Raw genomic sequence first — 19,300 nt, forward strand, 5'->3', positions numbered from 1 at the left:
GCCAAATCAGAAAGAGCCAACAAATGAGTTTCATGCCAGGATAATTAGATACCTGACTACACCTCAGGATAGCTTTTCTCCTTCTGATCTGGAGGCACATCTTAATGTCTTCATATTCCCAAAAGGTGACTTTTCCCTTTTGGGGAATATGGATGAAGCAAGAGTGGGACTGAAGCTGAATCCGGCCCCTGTACCCTGACACCGAATTAAATCTCGGAGACAGAGTTTTGGGTGAAGTAGAAAAGAATAGCTTTGTTGCTTTGCCAGGCAAAGGTGACCACAGGGGGCTAATGCCTTCAAAACTGTGTGTCCCCATCTGGAAGGGGTAGTGAGAAGTTTTATAGCAATGGTGTTCAAAGAGGTCGTGATCAGCTCGTGGACATTCTTCTGATTGGTTGGTGATGAGGTAATTGGGGGTCAACATCATCAACCTTCTGTCTCCAACTGGTCTGGGATCTACATGCTTGTGGGCAGCAGACAGTTAACTTCTCCCACCTGGTGGGGTTTCAGTATCTGCAAAACATTGCGAAGATATTGTTTTGTGTATCCCTTGAGGGGGAAGCAGGACCCTGCCCCAAGGCTGCTTTATTGTTTCTTGACTGTTCCTCCATTGTCTCTGCATCCCCTCCCTTCCCTAATTAGCAACTGTTTGAACTTGCTCACTGGAACTCAGGGAAGGTCATGGAGGCTGAATGAAGCCTATTTCCTGTAATTTCCAAGAAATGGGGGACACAGAATGGCTTTTGTGCCCAGGAACCCCACAGGATCCTGCTCAGTTTCAGGACCAGCAGTGCCAAACCTTGAGTGGACCCTTCGACTAGAGTTGCATTCCCTAGAAACCATGGACTCCTCAAGAGAGCTCCTACATAAACTACATTAGCCCACACCTACTGGGGTCCCAGCTGCAGCTGGGCAATTCTTTACTCAGCATGAGCCTTGTTTAAGGAACCTGTAGAAGTCAGAGAGGACATTTATTCTTTGATCTTGTATAAAAAGGGAAAATACGGGTTGGTGTGTATACTGGTTTCCCAGGGCTGCTGCAACAGTGTACCACAAACTAGGTGGCTTAAAACAACAGAAGTTGATTCTCTCACGGTTCTGGAGGCTTGAAGTTCAAAATCGAGGTGTCAGCAAGGCCACGTTCTCTGTCTGAAGAATTTATGGAAGGAACTTTTCTTGCCTCTTCTAGCTTCTGGTGGCAGACTGCAACCCTTGGTGTTCCTTGGTTTGTAGAGGCATTACTCCAACCCCTGACTCCATTGTCACATGGCCTTCTCCCCTGTGGGTCTCACATTATCTTTCCTATGTACACGTCTGTCTTTGGCTTTCTTCTCTTCCCATTAGGACACCAGTCACATTGGATTAGGACCCACCCTAATGACCTCGTCTTAACCCGATTATATCTGCAAAGACCTTGTTTTCAAATAAGGTCACATTCACATGTTCTGGGGCTTAGAATTTCATATATTTGGGGGGGGGCACAATTCAACCCGTGACAGTCCATAAGACTTACTCCATGGCTCTGATGAGCCATGGTTTTGAGGATCATTTCAGATTTGCATCAACTCCCAAGGACCCTGACAAAGCATGCATTTGCTCACCAGATGGGTTAAACTCTAATAGTTTTCTGCTAGCCACCTTGTACGTGTTTGTACTGCTCTTTGAGGGACACTCAAGATGTACAAAACCCTGTCTCTACCTCACCAGGTTATGTACCCCTCTTGTGCCCCAGTTTCCCTATCTGTGGCATCTTCCTCACAGGGTTGCTACAAGGATTAAATGAGATAATAGTCACTGTGTGGACCATAGCAAAGACTCAATAAATGTTACGGATGGCTTCAAACCAACGTGTGAACAAAATGCACCCATGGTTTAGAGAACAAATAAGAACGAAAAGCACAATATACTACATATTGATGTTACAACATAGAAGTTCAGATAAAGGGAAAAGAGCGTCTCAGATATTGATTTATTATCTTATTTATGGCATGCATGTGTTTGCATGTGAATATGTAGATGTTGGTAACTCTGTATGTGTGTGTGTTTTGGTTTGGGGGTAGTCTGATAGGGGAGAAGTAATCTGGAGGATGAATATCTTTCTTGGGACTGAAAAAGACCTTAGGACCCTGTCTTCCTCATTTTATTTCCATCTAACCATAGGGTTCCTTCAAAGCTGCAAGAACGAACTCAGTTCTGTGTTGGGCCCTGCCCTCATGGTGGCTGCCAGCCTGTGTGTCTTGTGTGAGAGGCAGTGGGCTTCTGGAAGATCTCTTAGACTTGTGCCCTGAACAGGGAGGTCACCCCATGGCTGAGATATGTCTCCTTATTTTGCCTGAACCCTAATGCCCTGACAACCGGCTCAAACTCCTTGTTCATTGAGAGCCATTGATCAAGGCCTCTGCTGTGAGATTTCAGACTAAGGGTTGTAGAAAAGAAGATAAAGAGAGTCGTGTTGTTCCTTAAAGAGCTATGCATGCTTGCATCAAAAAAAAAAAAAAAAGTATTGACTTAGCACCAAAACAAAACAAAACCGAAAAAAAAAAATCCAAACCCGTTATGTGCCTTTAGGATTTGAGGAAGAATCTCGTTGTTTTTTTTTTAACTTCAAACTAGTCTGAAAGAATTTTCCACAGCCAGACTCCTATTCAGAATTAAAGTAATGGATCTGGAGGACTGTAACCACCTATCTACTTATATTTCTATTGCTATCATAGTAATTGTAATATTAATTGATTCATCTAGCCCAGGGCACTCAAGTGTCTGCACTCAAAATTAGAATGTAATTGCAACAATAAAGAGATCAAATGAGATAATTAAAACATAAAAGATGACAAATGCTAATTCAGGAAGTCTTTTGTATACATTGCAACATGTGCTACTTATTTATAAGGCATTGTTTGGAGATTCCTAAGGAGAGAGTTCAAGGCAGAATAAATTCTGTGATCTGCACATACAAAGATATCAAATAAACGGACTCACACAAGGATTGATTGCAATACAATTGCAGGTCCAAGCGTACCTTCCACAGAGTGTTGTTTAGATGCATCTTTTTAGAAGATATAACACTGAACTGACCTTAATGCCATGTCCACATTTCTCCTAAAGCTTCAAACTTGCAGAAATAGCATCTACAGGACATGGCAGGAGGAGGACAGGACAGGCACATGGAAGCAAGTCAACAATTAACTTCTTTGAGGCTTAGACATGTAACCTGCATTCGTAGAATTCAAAAGAAGGAAAAAAGACAGTCTGGGCAGGTCTTGAGTTACCCAAGCCAAAACCAATTGGTTTCACTTTACAGGGCTCCTGGAGGGCAAGGGTAACTTTGTACCCTGGACCCAATTTTTAATCCAATTTCCCTTCGTATTGACTATCAAAAGAAAGAGTCTAGGGACGGATTCCACCAAAGCCTACATGTTCACAACTTTCTAAAACTTTAGATTTCTATTCTTCATCATTTTAGTAACAGTCCCAGGCCCTGATCTTATTTTTTCAAATACATTATTCAGCCTATGCAGTCTCTAACTCCTGCAGAGCCAGGAATGAAGTGAAATTAGGACTCACTGATCTGACCAATTTCCGGTCTTCTTTTTGCCCAGCTATCTATGGGGTTAGGCCAGCTGCAGCGATCGCAGGGGACCATGGACATATACACGCTACCAGTATGCACAGTGCCATGGTGATGGCCAGCTACCACCATACTGCCACCACCACCAAGGAAGGTTCTTGGAGATAATGCAGTCATTCATTTATTCAACACTCAACACACACTTCTTGAGTGACTTTTATGTCAGTGAACCCAACAGACCAAGTTCCCTAGTCTCAGGGAGCTTATGTTCCAGTGAAGGGAGACAGAGTAAACAAATGTATAAGGTAGCGTCAGATGGCGATAAGTGTCAGGGAGGAAAATAAATCAGAAAGTGTCTCACGAGTGACTGGGGAAGGGGTGCTATTTTAGAGCGTGGTCAGGAAAAAGCTCCCGAAAGGGTTGCTGAGTAGAGATCTGAAAAACCTGCGTGAATGAGCCTTACTTTAATATGGCTTAAATAGACTAATGAATTCAAATCTTATGGGAATGAGATGCAAAAGATAAAACAGAATCCTTTTTCTGTGGTTCTGGGAAAATAATAATAAGAGCTAGTTTGTATTAAGAACCTTACAAGGATTAACTCATTTAATCCTCACAGCAACACTGTGAGATAGAAATGAGTATCGTCCTCCTGGAGACGAGGTTAGTAACTCACCAAGGGTTACATAGCTAGGGGATCGTGAGGCTGGGTTTCAACTCCAGGCCCCTTGAGGTTTGGGGGAGGGTTGTTTTTTGGAACAGCTGTATTGAGGTATAATTGCTCTGCAATAAACTGCACGTATTTGAAGTGTAGAATCTGAGAAGTTTTAGCATATGTATATACTCATGAAACCATCATATCATCAAGATAATGAATCTGCCTCACTCCCAAAAGTTTCCTCACGCCTCCTTTTCACCATCTCTTCCCCAATCCATCCCTTTTCACACTCCCGTTTCTAAGCAACCACTGGCCTGCTTTCTGTCATTATAAATGAGCTTGCATTTCCCACAGTCTTATACAAATGGAATCATATAGTATGAACTCTTTTTTCGTCTGGCTTCTTTCACTCAGCATAATTAGCTTGGGATTCATCCACATCACAGGTATCGACAGTTCACTTCTATTGCTGAGTAGTGTTCCGTTGTATTGGATACACCCCAGTTCGTCTCTCCATTCACCTGTTAGTGGACATTGGGCTATATTAATAGCCATTTGGGGGCTATTACAAATTAAACTGCTATGAACATTCACATACAAACCTTTGTGTTAGACCCACACTGTTGATCACTGCATAATACAGCTTCTCTTAGAAAAAGGTTAAAATAGGACACATAGAGGCTGCATCGTGTGGCAAAATCACGATGAACCAGAACCGAGAATTCTCGATCCCAAAAGCTGTGATCTTTTGCTAGTCCGAGGTTAGTGAGTAGCACTGAGAAGTGCAGGTGTGAAGCCTTCCATTCAGATGGCGCCTGGTTTCTCTGTAATCTGAGGAGAGATGGCCCTAGATGACCTAGCACAGAAATCCCTGGTTTGCACTCTCCCACATTGACTAACCGTGTGACTGTCGACAAGACACTTGTCCTCTCCAGAACTATTTCCTCATCTGTAAAATCCCATCCAAGTCTAAGGCTTACTCATGGCGCGTACTAATTAGAGGAAAGCAGTAGATTAGCCAAGGCCAATCTTCATGCCACCCCACTGCTGTGTATTGCTGTACCCTCCTGATCACAGGGTCCTAGCATCTCAGAAATGCGTGCAACCTAAGAAAGCACCGAAGAGAACCGAGGCCCAGGGAGTGAGGGGCGTGCCCGAGGTGGCAGGGGGACCTCACATCCAGGTGTCCTGACATTGTGTCCAAAACTTTTTCTTCTACACCAAACTGCTGCTTGTTGGTTGCTCAAGTTTTATATCAAGCAAGGGTGCTGAATTAAATGAGTGCCGTTTCTTTTCCCATTTTATCATGAATTAGGGTGGCAATCATCTGTCTCAGTTTGTTTACTATACAATTTGTGATCAAACCGCAGACGCTTCAGTCCTCAGGACACAGAGTAACACCTCGCTAGCTGGGTAAATGCTACAAAAAAGGAAACATTTTGCAGCAGAGGTGTAATAAGAGAGACAGATAAATGATTCCTTTCCCCTCTGCTATTGGTTTAAGTTGTAGTCACCCAAACTTCAAAAATAAAACCTGAAAAGCATCGCGGTCTCTGCCCCACATGGCTAGAGCACACCCTGTTGCGTCAGCTCAAGTCTCACTTTTAACAACTGCTGTTTTAGGTTTAGACTAATTAAGGAATGCTTCTTGGTACATGTATTCCTACCGCAATTAAATAACTCACAGTGTAGGATGGAATTGTTCAGGCTTCTTAAAATTGCCTTTCATCTTTCAGTGTTAAAAGATGAATTTCTCATACAGAGTGCAGTTGTGAGAGGTTTGCGTTCTAACTCATGGAAGCCTCAATATATTTGTTTTAGCATGACTTTTCTTTAGTAACAATTTAAATAACAGAGTAATAGGCTGGAAGAGTTTCTATTTAGGATGGTGAAATATTCAGTGGAGATAAAATTGCTTTATAGATGGCTGGCCGGAATTCAGTTTAGAATTGAAACACTTTAGAATTTCAATACACTTCAAACCTTGAATGGAAGAAGAGATGAGTTCTCACAGAGCTTTGGGGACCATGTGGCTGCCAGAAGGGACTGAAATGCCCACTCCCAGCCTCCCTGTGTCATGTCCTGCATACAGCTCGTCCTCGCTTTGCCATGTAAAAAGCAAACAGGTTGGAAATGTTTACGATGATAGCCATGTTTAATGAAACTCTTAAGTGTTATGCTCGTTTATGCCATCTACATTTCTCAGCCTCTTACAAATAGATGAATTCCAACGTTTGGACACACTTGCCCCCAATATGTATCGTTTGGACAGAGACACTTGCTGTCCTATCATGGCAGGTGCTGGGACAGAAAAATAAGGGCAGACCGAAATGACTCTTACTACCTTCACCCAAGACAGTGGTGGCTTCAGGATATTTATATAGATGGGCCTTGGGAATTTCAGTATGGTTTAAAGTAGAGGCTCGTTGGGGATTTGGTTTTTCAGAGGTGTTCGCATAACAAGCATATAGTTTTCACTTGGGTGTTATGCTTCCTGGGGTCCCTATGGTACCAATTCCATGTGAGCCATCATTTGCTACTGGCGAGGGTTACGGCCAAGGTCACTCACCCATGCCAGTCCACCTACGGAAAATCCTTGGGCCCCCGGTACGTTTGGATAAACCTTCAGTTGGTGAAACGCTAAACCACACCAGTAGTAAACATCCCTTTAAGGAGTATCCCCAGAGTGGCAGCAGATTCGTGACAAGTAAGTGATGGTTAACCAGCCTCCTATATGGCGTCCATCACTTGGCCCATTGCATGCAGTGCTCTTAATAACCATTTGTTATGGCATAAATCTCCCCTGTAAAGTAAAGGAAGCGTCTTCCTTGCACAGTATAACTGTGAACAGAAGCCTGTAGAAAACCCTGGTGCAGGAGGGCTGACTGAAAGGAAAGAAGAGATAAGCAGTCTTGGCGCCCAGCTCAGGACCCTTGGGGAGCTGGCAGCTGGATGCCACTCCTGCCCTCTCACCACTTCCCGCCTCTCTGCTTGAATCTCATCTAAAGCAGGTGGGAGCTAAAAATCCTTTAAGTGTAACCCTGGGATTCCGGGGAGCTGCAGAGCTGCGAATAATGTTGAGACGGGTGAGCCATTGCAACGTGAGTCAGGGACGTAGTATTGTGAAAATGGGGAGTGAGTGCTTCTTGGCTACACGGTCTCCTTTTTGGCTGATTAAAATATTACTGAACTAGAAAGTGGTGATGGTTGCATTGTGAATGTACTAAATGGCGCTGAATTATACTCCTTAAAAGGGTGAATTTTACGTTATGTGTATTTTACCCTAATTTTTTTAAAAGGTATTATGGGGCTGGAGTAAGATGTTCCATGAGATACTTTTTAGGGGTTCATGGATGTGCATGACACACTCATTCTCTATCCTTGAAGGATTTAGAAATGCAATGTCTGATGGAATGAAAAGGTCTTTCCTGCTCTTCCATGACCATGAAGATGCCTTTGCTTTGGTGACAAATGATGTAAACAGTCAAATAACTGCTGCACTGGTGGTTGAACGGACACCTGTCAATACATGATGAATTATAGAGGTTGTAGAACATGTGGGAATTCATAAGCTCTGAATGGCACATGTAAATTTCTTTTCTATTTAAGATTATAGTCAGGAACTTATGATACTGTAAGTCTGTAGACCTTCTATGCATCTGGCCTTGGACTTTTCTTGCTTTCGCTGGGAAGATAGAAAAATGACCGATAAAAGATTATTGTTCTCCGTATTTAGATCCTAGGTCATTTTATGGGTTAGTAGCTTTGCCAAACTGCATGTGGAATTAATTGGAAACAATTGCAATGTTCTCACTACATTGCTCCACTTCCTTTCTTTAATTAAGAGACATTACCCTCTGTTCTACAGATGACAAAACAGACAGCTCTTCTTTTATTACCAGACAGCAGCCACAGAAAGAAAAGCAGAAATCACAGTGTGTCTGGGCATTAATAGCAGAAATCCCAGTGTAGTGCGTACGGGGAGAGAGGCTGATTCCAACTTCTGGGCTCTTAGGTACACTCAATTCTAAGCGTCTAGTTCAATCTGCCCAGTTACAGTTTTACCTCTCTATTTGCTTCATGACAAAAGCCAGCTGCCTGGGAATGGAAAACATGTTAAGGAGGATTAAACAGCAATGGAGTTAATTAAGAAAAATCACCTCACCATTCACAATGACATATCTATAGTTAATTTTTTAACTAAAAAATAAATAGGAAATAAAATTAATTAAACAATGTCTATAAGCATAAACTTTTTAAAAAAACATAAACTGAAAACAACTCCCTTATTTTGAATTTATTAAAAGTGTTGGGGGTTTGTGTATGTATGTGTGTGTATAGCTGTGTACTTCAACAAAACATGTCTGTCCCCTTAAAATAGTAGTGCCATCAGATTACTATAAGCAAACAGCAGTTCCACGAGCATTTATTAAACATGCACTTTGTAAGCCAGAAAAAGTAGAAAGGACAAAGGCAAATTCTGGGAGTGGAGATCAAAGGAATATTGAAGACTTCCTGGTGACCTTTGGGTTGAGATTTTTTTTCTAGTTCCTCAGTTATTCCCACACTTGCTCTGGTTTCAGGACCTTCACACAAGCAGTTGACCCTGCCTACATCACTCTCCCTTTCTGCCCACCTTCCATCTGGCTAACTCCCACTTCTCTTTCAGTCCCCATATAAAGCCACTTCCTCCAGGAAGCCCTCTTTCACCATTCCTCCAGACTAAGTCCTATTACTAAGCACAAATCTCTGTTTCCCCTTCAATAGCTCTTTACCATTGTTGTATGTTTAATTATCTGCCCTTGAGCAAAACTATAAGCTTCATAACAGTAGAGACTATGGAAAAAAACGCATGGAAAAACAGAATGTTTATTTTTGAATGAGTAATGTATTGAATTAATGACCTGGGGGAAAATCAAAATCAAAAGTAGTGAGACTGGGGCTTCCCTGGTGGTGCAGTGGTTGAGTCCGCCTGCCGATGCAGGGGACACGCGTTCGTGCCCCGGTCTGGGAAGATCCCACATGCCGCGGAGCGGCTGGGCCCGTGAGCCATGGCCGCTGAGCCTGCGCGTCCGGAGCCTGTGCTCCGCAACGGGAGAGGCCACAGCAGTGAGAGGCCCGCGCACCGCAAAAAAAAAAAAAAAGTAATGAGACTGTTCATGTTTGTATGTCCAGAGCCTGGCAGAGAGAAAGCTGTTAATAGCTATTTGTTGAATGATCGAATGAATATACAAAGGAGTTAGTGAATGAACAATGAAACTCTAATGCTGTTTCCAATCTTTCTGAGCCTTAATTTTCTCCTCTGTTGGCTCATTGTAGGTACTGGATGAGCCCTTCCACATCACGGAAGGAAATGCTGAGTTGAGTGGTCCAACAGACGTAGATAGATGGGTCTGCATGCTTAGTCAAAACAGACTTCCTGCTCCAGAATATTTGGCGTTTCCTAGGTAATGATGACTAAGACAGTCAAAAACATTGAGGGCAAAGTGATGGCTTATTCCGGGTGAGCAGGATGAAGGAGTTAAGACTGATTGGATTTTTTAAAACAATTCCTCATGATTGCAACATTAGCATGAAGGCTGAGAAACGCAATTGTACAGATTATGGGTTGAAGGGCACATGTCTAAATAGAAGAAAGTGTGATTAAAGGAAAAGGGGGTATATTCTCGCCAGCTCTAAGGCCTTAGAAACAAAACTCATCGTAATGATTAGAAGAGTTAGTGGTAGTGATGACGGTGATGACAAACAATATCTAAGATGTGTGTCTGCTCTGTGCCCGTCATGATACTAAGAACTTAACATGGACCACCTCATTTGCCCTGACAATAATCCTATGACCTAGGCATTATTATTATTTTATTTTTATGCCTGCATCGGGTCTTAGCTATGGCATGCAGGATCTTTTGTTGCAGTGCACGGGCTCTGCATTGCGGCGTGTGGGTTTTGTCTCTTTAGTTGAGGCGCACGGGCTCAGCAGTTGTGGCGCATGGGCTTAGCTGCCCCGCAGCACGTGGGATCTTAGTTCCCCAACCAGGGATCGACCCTGCATTGGAAGGCGGATTCTTTACCACTGGACCACCAGGGAAGTCCCTAGGCATTATTTTTATCACCTTTTTAGACATGTGGACTTGTTAAGGGTCACAAGCTGAAGTAGTAGGGTCAATTTAAACCCTGGTTCTCCCCAGTTCCCAGGTCTGATCCTTGAACCCTATGTTACGTTGCTCTAGGAGAGTGTAACGGAGGCCATGATTCTCTTCCAATCATGGTTGTTTTGGGGTTGTTTTTTTTTTGGTTTTTTTTGGCTGCACTGCATGGCATGTGGGATCTTAGCTCCCCGACCAGGGATCGAACCCGCACCCCCTGCAGTGGAAGCGCACAGCCTTAACTGCTGGACCGCTGGGGATGTTCCCCAGTTGGGTTTTGTTGTGTGTTATCATCTACATTCCATCAACATGGATCGAGAGCTCAGGAAGGGCTCAGATGTGTGATTTTGGGCTCTGGTCTCTCTTGAGGTTGCCGTCAGTCAGTGATGTGGGGTTGGGGGGAGAGGGTGGGGCTTCTGGAAATTCTCTCCATGGTCTCTGCACATGGGCCAGGTTGGGCTTCCTCATAGCATGGTGGCCCCAATGCAGTCACCTGCTTACCTGCCAGCTGAAGGCTTCAAGAGCAAGTATTCCAGCTAATAAGGTGGAAGCTGCCTTGCCTTTTATGACCTAGCCTCTGTGGTCCCACAGGAAGACTTCTACTGCACAGGCTACGAGCACGATCCAAGCGCCCCTCCCCTCCCCCGGATTCAGAGGGAGAGGAATTCGATCCCACCTCTTGACAGGGGAGTGGCGAGGTTCTAGACCAGTATGTGGGATGGGAGATACAGTTGTGTCCATCTGTGGAAAATATAATCTGCAGCATGGAGATCTGGGGCCGGGGCAGGGGGGCAGGGGTGTAAGAGGGAAGACACACACATGTGGTCTTTACCCTTCGCTGGAGGTTTCATTTAACTTCCGCCAAAGAACTTTACAGAAGGAACACGGCAGTCTCTGTACACTTTAGACATGAAGAATGGAGGCTCTACCCACCTGGCTGGGTCATTCTGCACCTGCTCTCCGCCAGGCCACCTGATACATGCTTTACAGACGTCACCCCAGACTTCCCCGCAGTTTATTATCATTAGCATCTCATACGGGAAGAACGGAGGCCAATTACTTTGCCTCCAGTGAGCAGGGGGCAGGACTAGAGTTCAATCCCAGAGCTCTCTCCACCGTATTCTCCACCTTTCAAAACCTCACTCGCCCCATTTTTAAGGCCACTGTGTGTCCCCTCTCCCCTCTTGTGTCTTTCTTGGGTCTTTAGTCCTTTTTGGACACAGGTCATCACATAAATCCCACATGGTGCTTTGGAGAGAATTAAAGGGTATTTATCTTGTAGAAAGAAAAGGAAACTGCCTACCCCTCCGGGAAACTGCTTTTTTTCTTGTTCTCACAACGTAGAGCTGTCACATGGACACTATGCTGGGCTGGCCAAAAAGCAATTTGAAAGATGGCTTTTGAGATTGGCTAGTCGCCTTGACTTGGCAGGGAGTGAGGTATTAACTGCTCTCTTATAGATTATGCCTGAGACCTGAGATCTTCCTCCTGTCAGGCTCTGTCTTCCTTCTGGGAAGCTCTGTGTGAAGCAGCCCCCTTAGCTGTGAACAAGAATCTTTTGACCTGCTACCTCTCTTATTTATGGTATTGCAGATCTTCCGAGAGAACAGAAACAGGCTGGTCTAAGTTTAGCAACCTGGTGAGCTTAACGTGGCTTTGGCAAGAAGATCTCAACACAAAGAGTCTAGTTGGTTGGCCAAGAATAGCAAGGGACAAAATAAGCTCGTTTAAAAAATAATAACTGGAAAGAGAGAGAGAAAGAGAAGAGGTGCGGGAGGAAAAAAGAAAATAAAGAAGGGAGGGATGGACGGAAGGAAGGAAGGAAAGAGGGAGGGAGGGAGGGAAGGAAGGAAGGAAGACAGAGGTCATGGAAGTCGATAAATTCACCATCTCAATATGTGCCAACAGCAAACTGAGTAGAAAGAAAGCGTGGTGAGAGAGCAGAAGGGGGGTTCACACAGGCACTGCCATCATTTGAGCTCCCTAACGGCATCTCCAGTGCTTTTTTATCATCATGTAATATCTAATAATATGTAATACAAGAGTGAACATTGTCCATCAGTTAACACTGTCGCTGCGTCAGAGTGATGATAGACATGGTCTCGTGGAACACCCACCGTAACCCACAGTACCCTCGTCCCTTTTTACACATGAAGAAACTGAGGGCTGCAGGGCAAGTACTTTGCTCAGCAGAGTTAGCCCCGCTCTGGGCAACGTATTGTAAATCCGCCAGGTGGTGACCAAGGGCTGGTCCCCGAGGGCACAGAGAGCATGTCCAGGCTTGAGTCAAAGAGAGAGTTAAATTTTCTCAACTTAGCTGCTCTTCTAGCTGCCCCCCCCCCACAACCGCCAGACCTTCCAGGGCAACCCCTCCTCCAAGCCTGAGGCTGTCCCAGGCTCCAGAGTCTCCAGAAACAGCCTCAGTAAGAGGTTTTCTGTTGACACTAAAGCCATTATGCTGTGTCTGTGGGTGGAAATACGTATTTATTATTCGAAGCACTAAGTGTGTTTTCCCTTCATTTCATTTAAACAAGAATTTATTAATCCCTGAGCATATGCCGTTTATTTAGTGGTGGTGTGGAAACAAAGTGGAGAAAGCAATTAATAAATTTGAGCAACTGACAACCTAGCAGGAAAACAACTTGTACATCAAGCCAGAAGCCAGTGAGCGCAGTCCCTGGGCACCCATGGACAAGCCATTCTCTGGTCCCTCCACTTTTTTAAAAATAGATTTTATTTTTTAGAGCAGTTTTGGCTCACAGCAAAATTGAACAGAAAGTACAGAGAGTTCCCGTATACCCTACCCCCACCCGTGCGCTGGCCTTCCTCGCTGTCAGCTTCAGGCACCAGAGTGCTACGTGTGTTACAACTGGAGCATCTACACTGACACAGTACTACAAGGACTCCCCTGACACATCTCTATCACCCAAAGTCCTTAGGTGACATAAGGTTTCATCCTTGGTGCTGTCCATTCAATGAGTTGGGACAAATGTACAATGACATACATTATCGTATCATATAGAGTAGCTTCATTGCCCTAAAAATCTCTCTGTGCTCCACTTATCCCTCCCGTCCTCCCAACTCCTGGCAACCACTGATCTTTTTACTGTCAGCATTGTTTTGTCTTTCCCAGAATGTCATGTAGCTGGAATCGTGCCTTACGGAGCCTTTTTGGATTGACTTCTTTCACTTAGGAACGGACATTTAAGGTTCCTCTGTGTCTTTTCATGGCTTCATAGCTCATCCTTTTTAGCGTGAATAACATGCCATCGCCTGGATGCACCACAGTTTATTTATTCATTCACCTGCTGAAGGACATCTTGGTTGCTTTCAAGTTTTGACAATTATGAATAAAGTTACTCTAAACATCTGTGTGCAGGTTTTTGAGTGGATATAAGTTTTCAGTCCGTTTGGGTAAATGCCAAGGAGTGCAATTGCTGGATTGCAAGGCAAGAGTATGTTTAGTTTTGAAAGAAAGCACCACACTGTCTTCCAAAGTGACTGCGCCATGTCTCATTCCCACCAGCGATGAATGAGAGTTCCTGTTGCTCCACATTCTCACCAGCATTTGGTGTCGATCCCCCTACTTTTTAAAGCACGACTAAACTGAATTATGTGGAAATGACTCAAGAGCCAGATGTAAACCCCAAAATGACTGAGCAACAAAACTAAATGTCACATCCTGTGATATCGATGGGGCAGGGTTTCTCATGCCCTTACTCAAAGCCACCATACTCTTATTCTGCGCAAAATATTACTAAGTTAGGTTTTCTGTTTTCTCAGCCCGCTAAGAATTGGAAGCTTTGAAGGGATGGAGAGACTAAAACTGTAAAACAAGACACATGCAGTAGCCTGTTGACAAATGAGTTAACGATCAAGTATGCAATCTTGTGTTCTTTAGAAGCATACCTGCATATCTACTTGTCATAACCAGTGTTTCTAAGAATGACCTTAAAACACCTCTTGAAAGAATGAAATGGCATTCAAGATACCACCGCTTTTAAAAATCAAGGCTAAGTTCCTACCTCGTAGATTTGTTGTTGGAATTAAATGAAATTTATGTAAAATGCTTAACACAGTGTCTGGTACACAGTAGTACAAATAAATATTGGCTGCTATGTAATGATGGTGATGATGTACCATGTGGTTAGACAATTAGAAGAAGGAGAAATGGAAAGAAAAGAGTATTGGAATCCCTTAGGCATTTATTGAGATCCTGTTATGTCCCTAGGTGAATTCAAAAGTAAGTGGTCTGTGGGTTCCCTTCTTGAGGAAATCTTTGTCTAGCATAGCATATAATTATAATAGAACATGATAAATGTTATAACACATCTGTTTATAAAAGTGCCATGATAACATAGATGAGTTGGCTGTTAATTTTGCAAGATCAAGGAAAGCTACAGTAAATATTGGAGCTAGGCTGGATGGATTTTGCTGTTTGGTGAGGGGTAGGCATTTTAAGGAAGGACGTTCCAGGCAGAAGGAACAGACTTTAAACAAAGTCATGGAGTCATGGAAATCATGGCACAGCCAAGAATGTAGACCTGGGTAAAATTAAAGAATGGTTAGCCAGGAGATGGGCCAGAAAGTTCCCAGAAGGCCAGTTGATGATTGCCTTATATCGTGACAAGGAGTATGGATTTTATTTGAAAGTTAGCAGGTTGCTATTAAAGGCTTTAAGCTGAGAAGCTCCATGAATTTTTTGTTTAATACTTATTTTGGCTGTGCCAGGTCTTAGTCGCGGCACACGGGATCTTCGTTGCAGCATACGGACTTCTTAGTTTTGGCATGCATGCGGGATCTAGTTCCCTGAACAGGGGTCGACCCTGGGCCCCCCTGCACTGGCAGCATGGAGTCTTACCCACTGGACCAGAAGGGAAGTCCTGAGAAGCTCCATGATTAATGTCTGCTTTCAGTGCATGTTTACGCTGAAGGCAGGATAGAATATGAACTTGAATGGGTGGAGAGTGGAGGCAGGGAGACCAGGCACGAGTTCTTGGGTTCATCTAGATTATCGCAGAAGTCCTCAGACTTGAAAAACAATGAGGGGCTGATAGAAGAGAGCAGAGAGAGGGGATACATAGAAAGGACAGTCAGCATGACTCTGAGGTCCCTAACTTGGGCGATTGGGACAACCCAAGGAAGGAACTTTTTATAAACCTGAGGTTTATTGTTTTTAATCTTCACGATCCTCTGGTGGCACAAAAGAAGCTGAATCTTTAATACTATTTCAATTCCAAGTTATTTGATATTTTCTTGCTCCACCCAAGAGAACACCACTTGAATTATGCCATAAAGCTAGAACCAAATGAATGCAATTCATTTTTCTAAAAGTTCCAAGTAGAGATAGACAAATGTGTACTCACAGAACAAATTTGAAGCCAAAATGACCAAATATAGCGTGAAGCTGGTCCATCTGATGTGGTAGCCACTGGCCGCTTGTGGCCATTGAACACTTGAGATGTAGCTACTCTTAACTGAGATGTGATGTGAGTGTAAAACACACACAGTTCATAGCAGATTTCAGAGATTTAGTACGAAGAAAAGAATATAAAATACTCTGTTAATAATTTTATATTATTACATGTTGAAACAATATTTTTTAAAGATTTTTAAAAATTTAATTAATTTATATACTTTTGGCCGCGTTGGGTCTTCGTTGCTGTGCGTGGGCTTCCTCTAGTAGCGGTGAGCGGGGGCTACTCTTCGTTGTGGTGCGTGGGCTTCTCATTGAGGTGGCTTCTCTAGTTGCGGAGCACAGGCTGTAGGCGCGTGGACTTCAGTAGTTGTGGCACGTGGGCTCAGTAGTTGTGGCACGTGGGCTCAGTAGTTGCAGCTCCCAAGCTCTAGAGTGCAGCCTCAGTAGTTGTGGTGCACGGGCTTAGTTGCTCTGCGGCATGTGGGATCTTCCTGGACCAGGGCTCGAACCTGTGTCCCCTGCATTGGCAGGTAGACTCTTAACCACTGCACCACCAGGGAAGTCTGAAACAATATTTTGAATAGATTGGATTTGAGGTAAGAGGTAGATGGACCCCTGGGCTGGGTGGGGTCAAGCAGATATATTACCAAAATTAAGTTCACCAGTTTTTTTTCTTTTTTAACGCAACAGCTAGAAAATTTTAAATTACATACATGGTTCATACTGTATTTCTGTTGGACAACACTGGTCTAGGAAATTTGATTTTTGCAGTGTCAATATTGAAGGACTATATTCAGACCAAAGGTATATTTTGCGTTATTGCTTTTCTTCCCATTACTAGTATGGGTCTCACTGTTGTGGTCCGAACGTGGGTTGGAAAAGAATTTCCAGACACTAGGCAGAATGTAAAGAAGATCGAATTTATTAGAGGGAAGGGTCCCTGTCAGAACAGCAGGCCGACTTCCTAGTAGTCTGGGAGAGACAAGCCTGAACATGTGCTATTGATCAGTTTTTATAGCCAGAAAACAAAGGAATGGTCTGAGATGAAATTTTCGTTTACTCATTGGTCGAGGCACATATATCTTCCTTCTATAGGGTGGGAGTGGGGCAGGGCAGATGCCTTTCCTTATTTGGGACAGGTCCCATCACCCAGGTGGGCTCAGGAATTTTGTAACCATCACAACATGGCAGGGAGTCCGGTATGGGGTGTGAGACGCTGACATGTTTTCAGGCAGCGTTGTCCTTTGTCCTTAAAGCACCATTGTCCTTGGAGCACCACGCTCACCACCTGATGTTTTCTAATATTTTACTATGTAGCCTTATTCTCATTAAGAAAGAAGTGGTTACCATAGCAACTGCCACACTACATTGTATTTACCACACCTGGAGAGAAAGGTATAAACAGACATCAATCTGTCATTCAGGTTTACACATTCATGTGTTTTTGTTTTTGCTTTTTCATGTGTATCTTGGTCTTCCTTTGTAAAATAGAGCTCTGAGAGTAGGAAACTTGACTTCTAATTCTCACCTATATTACTGGCTTTCTTTGGGTCTGGACAAAGAGAATAATAATTATCCCATGCCCACTTCGGAGGGATATGTGGATAGATAGTTACAAAGTATTTTGCAAGCTATTCTTTGGGCACAGTATCAGTCTAATGTCACACAGTTTAATATAGCAATGGTATCTACTGTTAGTACACTGCTGGAGTCTGGCGGGAAAGACAGGGTAATTTCCTTGGGTAGATATGAGTGAGGAAATGCAGAAGGGAGAAAAGAGCTCAGACCAGGAAAAACCAAAACAAGGTGACCAATATTAGCATTTGTTCCCCTAGACTTTAACAGCCATTTTGGAGTATATCCCATATTCAGCAATGTCTCCACTGGCTGGGAGGAGACTGGGAGCCCAGATCCTCCAAGGCATACAGTTCATCTAGCTTTGACATGGAAAAAGCAAACAGGTTGGAGTTTTTTAACGTTGATTATTTCATGGTGCTTTAAATGTTACGCTTATTTATGCCACCTAAATTTCTCAAAGATCTCATTCGTGGGTCAATTCTGTTTTAACATACTTGCTCCTCAATATATATCATCTGAACAGAGATGACAGATGCTAAGAAGGGGAAAATGGGACTGAAATAATTTTTTTACTTTCACCCAAGTGCTGGCTTCAAAGTACCCATCTAGATTGGCTTTAAGGATTTCCACATTGTTGATAGTAGAGAATGGGGCTTGGCCATTAAGTGGTGTTTGCATAGCAAGCCTGCAGTTTTCAGTTGGATGTTATGTTATTTGAGGTGGCTGGAGAGGGTCTAGGAAGATTAAGGTCAGGGCAGGGGGTTGGCTAAAGACCTCTCAACCCAATCTACCCCTTTGACATTTCAGGGAACTTAGATACTGTGGCTAAAGTAATAAACATTCTAGGCTTTGCATTTCATTTGCACAGGTGCTATAAATCTACTTGAGGCTGTTCAACTGATGATAAGCTCTGTCATTTGCAAACCCACTGGCTGATTTACCTCATCTGCAGACAGCCACCCTAAATGAAAGTCAAGGAAACTGCTACAGTTACATCTTGAGATGTTACATCTTGAGAAATCCCTGCTAACTCAGCATTGGCATTTAGGAAGTCCTCTGCCAGAGAAAAATCAAACCAAAGGGAAATAAAAATACACTGCAAAAATGCAGCAGCTCCACTGAAATTTCTTCTCTTTTTAAACATTTTTTTTGATGTGGGCCATTTTTAAAGTCTTTAATTTGTTACAATATTGCTTCTGTTTTTTTATGGGTTTTTTTTGGTTTTTTGGCTGCCGGTCATGTGGGATCTTAGCTCCCCGACCAGGGATCGAACCCACAGCCCCTGCATTGGAAGGCGAAGTCTTAACCACTGGACTGCCAGGGAAAGCCCTCCACTGAAGTTTCAAGAAAGATTAATTTTCATTGTTTGGTGTTTTGAGTGCCTCTCCCTCCACGCCAAGGAAGCGGGGGAGGGGAGACGGGGGAAGGGGAGTGTGGTTTTCTGATCAGAACTCAAGTAACACAGTTTGAATTATATAATGGAGCTGCTGTGAGTCAGGTGACAGGCTCACTGAGTAATTCCCTGCAGAAGGAGACAAACTGCATGTTAAAAAGCTCAACAAATACTAAAAAAAAAAAAAAAAAGCAAAGCCCAGGCCGTGAGTTCCAGACTTGCAAGCTGCAGTTTCCTCTGAATTCTCTCCGGGCTGAAACAGCTGGGCGGGCTGGCTGAGTCCCAGGACTCATAGAGGCTACGGAGAGCCAAAGCCAAGTGCAGGTCGGGGGTCTGGCCTGGGTTCCCGGGTTACTTTCTGTTTCATTTAGAAATGTGCCCTGTTTCTGAAACTGGTGGCTTCCAATGTCAAGGAAAACGCAGAACTCCTTGGAGGCTCCAGCCAGGCTTTTAAGAAGCGGGGCTTTGTAAAGGTAAGAAGCTATCCGCGTCCTGCAGGCTGGGGGTTGCCGCCTTGGAGGGGTCTGGGTGCGAGCCGGGG

At 43.7% G+C, this 19,300-nt stretch overlaps 1 protein-coding gene across 2 annotated transcripts in view; it reads left to right on the forward strand.

Annotated features, from left to right (window-relative positions):
* The window catches only part of PHACTR1 (phosphatase and actin regulator 1), a gene marked incomplete at its 5' end in the record, with an annotated part of 543,658 nt that overhangs the window by 217,614 nt on the left and 306,744 nt on the right, over nucleotides 1–19,300 (forward strand). The window contains one exon of one of the 2 annotated variants that reach the window (XM_079933680.1): nucleotides 18,529–19,232. The exons of the other annotated variant lie outside the window; for it this stretch is intronic. Of the gene's footprint in view, nucleotides 1–18,528; nucleotides 19,233–19,300 lie in introns of those variants that run through there. 2 annotated transcript variants of the gene reach the window in all.

The sequence above is a fragment of the Stenella coeruleoalba genome (assembly GCF_951394435.1).
Source record: "Stenella coeruleoalba genome assembly, chromosome: 10".
Taxonomy (NCBI): domain Eukaryota; kingdom Metazoa; phylum Chordata; class Mammalia; order Artiodactyla; family Delphinidae; genus Stenella; species Stenella coeruleoalba.